The following is a 3,575-nucleotide window of genomic DNA, read 5'->3' as shown; positions in this document are numbered from 1 at the left end:
CAAAGAGGGAATGTATAGGTTCTGGAACATTTGCACTGTTGAGTTTAACTTTGGTCTCCAGCAAACTCTAACTTGAGTTATTGAAGAGTTAGATTGTAATCGCTTCAAAAAGGAAGTGGTAATCTCAAGAAGCCAGCACAAATTCATGTAGAACAAACCATGTCATACAAACATCTTTTTTTTTTTTTTTCTCTCTTGAAAAGGGTTCCAAAACTGACCAGACTGTCCCAGAAGTAGGGAATCTTTCAGCAGGGCTTTTGACAAAGTTTCTCATGGTAAAATGAATAGATTAAGACTAGATGATCTACATCTGGGTAAAAGCACAGCTGGGAAAAGCACTGTATCCAGAAAATATTGAATGACTGAGCCAAGACACACAAGGGAGGTACATAGAACAAGAAGCCACTGGTCCTTGTTTGGGGACCTGTTCTGTTAAAAATCTTTCAATGACATGAAAGACTTGACAGTATATAAATGTGGCAAGACACAAAATGAAGAAGTATGAGTAATATGCTGCCTGACAGAAACAGGATATGGTTTGCCTGAACAAGGAACCAAAATAAACACAATGGAATTTAATGAGGGAAAGTGAAAGTTTTTCATTTTGATTCTTACAAAACAACTCAGTCATTCAAACTATTGACAATAGTTAATGTGAAAAAGTCTGAAGATTTTTAGTTAACAGAAAGCTCAATGTGAGTCAAAAATTCTGACATTGCTACAAAAAAAAAGCATTAATGTTTGGTAGACAGTATGGAGGGAAGCTCAATGGTCATACCGAGGGTTGTGGGGGTCCATCATCCTGCCTGCACCAGGGCATCAAGGTTGGTTCTAGGCACCATGTTTCTCCTTCATATTAAGCTCTGTGGGCCTTTGTATTTTTTTAATTATAAAAGCAAAATATATTCATTGTAGAAATATTAGAAGTATAGAAAAACAAAAAGAAAACAAAAATTACATTTTTGTATGTTCTTTTAAGTCTTTTTTGTGTGAGATGGAGGTATATAGAGGGAAGTATTAAAAATGTGGCTTATATAGTTTAAATTCTTTTTAAAAAATCAACATTATATTCTGACTTACTTGTCCAATTCATTATATGTTCTTTGAAAACACTGTTTTAGTAGTTACACAACCTACTATCATATGGCTATGCCTTAATATGTTTCAATCGACTGACCCCTGGATATTTAGGTTGTTTCCATTTAGAAGTGGTGGCAGGGAGGTGGCATCAGATTTTAAAAGGGAGATTGACAAAGTAGTGAGCCTTCCAGGGAGGCCAGCCAGTTTAGTGAAGGGTTTTAGAAATCATGTTAAAAACACTGGGGCTGTTTATCCCAGGGAGGCAGCTGAGCGCCCTGATAGCTGTTTTCAAAGCCTTGACGAGCTGTCAGAGGGGAAAGGGAGTGAATTAGTGTTGTGTTCCTCCAGAAGGTTGAACTGAGACAAATGGAAAGAACTTGGAGGGAGTCTGATTTCAGGGCTATTTATAATGATTCCTGCGGTCCACCATGGCTGAGATGCGCAACGAGGGAGTAGCGCCTCCGCTGTGGGAAGCATTCAAGCGGAGACAGGATGGCCACCTAGGGCAGGCATTTGTAAAGAGGATTCCTCCACTGAGTGGGAGACTGAAATAATAACCTCAAAGATGCCTTCCAACTGGAAGATTTGGTGTTTCTTTCTAAGTTATAAAGCTGCTCTCCTTTGACCTTGTTCACATGAAGAATTTACGGCAGGTAAAGAGCAAAGAAGTCCATGTCGTTAATTTTACTGCTAAAGTAAATTGTAGCTCAGAGATACAATATACATCTTGGTACTTGGTATTGGCTCACGACTACATAGTCAACAAAGCATTTTCATATAGGCCTTATAATTTAATTCTTGTAACAGCTTTGTGAAGTAGATATTGTCATTATTTCACTTTTAAAGGTTGAAAATTGAGGCCTACAGTGCTAAAGTGACAAAGCCCAGTCCTCCAGCTCATTTCCTGCACTTTCCACAGTGGTATGCCACTCTTCTGGTGTGAGTCCCATGTGCTCTTTCCTGGGCTGCCACCGAAGGCCCTTTGTCCTTTACACTGTGTGTGTTTAGTGTCTCTGCAGCTAGGGTTTTTATATCCTTTAAGGCAGGACTATATGTTATTCTTCATTTATATCCCATCCTCTTGCTACTAATGCTCTCTCTAAAATGCAGCTCTCATCATGCCAGCCCGTATAGAATTGTTAACTTCCCATTATCTTCCACAGTGACTCTTAACCCAGTTAGGAGGGGGCTGGGGAGAGGAGAGTGGTGTGCATGTCATTATCTTAAATGTTCACCAAAGGAGAGAGAGAGAGAGAGAGAGAGAGAGAGAGAGAGAGAGAGAGAGAAAGAAACACGATAAGCTGCCTTCCATACATGCCCTTACTGGGGATCCAACCGCAACCCAGGTATATATTCCTGATCAGGAATTGAACCCCAAACCTTTTGGTGTATGGAATGATGCTCTCACCAACTGAACCACCCAGGCAGGGCTCCAAATATTTTCATCACCCCAAAATAAAATCCCATACCATCAAGCAGTTACTCCCCATTTCTCCTTGGCTCCAGCCCCTGGCAACCACAAATCTGCTTTCTGTTTCTATAGAATTGCATATTCTGGATATTCCATATACATGGAATCATACAATATTCCATATTCCGTGACCTTTTGTGTCTGCTTCTTTCACTTACTATGATGTCTTTTAGGTTCATGCACATTGAAGCATGTAGCGATACTTCATTCCTTTTAATAGCTGAATAATAACTCTGGTATTTTTATAAAGGTTAACAAATGGGGTTCTAGAAAGAGCACTGGACTCAATAAAGAGAAACCTGGCTCTACAAATACATGTCCATTATTCTGAACCTCAGTTTTCTCATCTATAAATTAAACCTTAACAATACTTACCCAAATTACCTTGCAGAATGCCTGGGAGATACAGGCAGACATAATTAATAATACATTTTCCAAGTATAACTATTTGAAAGTATTAATAAGAACTATTAATCAATGTCTCGTGTGTATATTCTTTCTCTTCAACTACATTTTAACTTCCTTGGAGATAACAACTATGTTATACCCATTTCTACCCTCACAACACTTAGAATTATGCCTATCACTTATTAGCTGTATATGTACATATGCTATTCTTTCTGTCAGGTTGGCCCTCCTGCCACACCTTTAATCTTCAAGACCTTGATCAAAAATCATTTCAGTTGGGAAGTTGCCTCCAGATTCTACAGGCTAAGATATTTATTTCTTCTTTGTGCATTGCACTCAATGCATGTGAACTGAGGGGATTAATGAATGAATCATATGGTGTGCAATATTGAGAAGATACACAGTACCTATGGTTTACTGACTCCATGGTCAATTTTTGTTTATCTAAATATCTTCCCTGAGCAACTGCAATCCTATCTAATAAAAGAGTAATATGCAAATTGGCCATCACTCCAACACACAAGATGACCGCCCCCCATGTGGTCAAAGATGGCCACCCCCATGTGGACACAAGATGGCTTCCATAAGATGGCCGGCAGGGGAGGGCAGTTGGGGG

This window comes from Cnephaeus nilssonii, assembly GCF_951640355.1.
Source record: "Cnephaeus nilssonii genome assembly, chromosome: 6".
NCBI classification, from domain to species: domain Eukaryota; kingdom Metazoa; phylum Chordata; class Mammalia; order Chiroptera; family Vespertilionidae; genus Cnephaeus; species Cnephaeus nilssonii.
Note: the sequence above shows the minus strand (reverse complement) of the source record.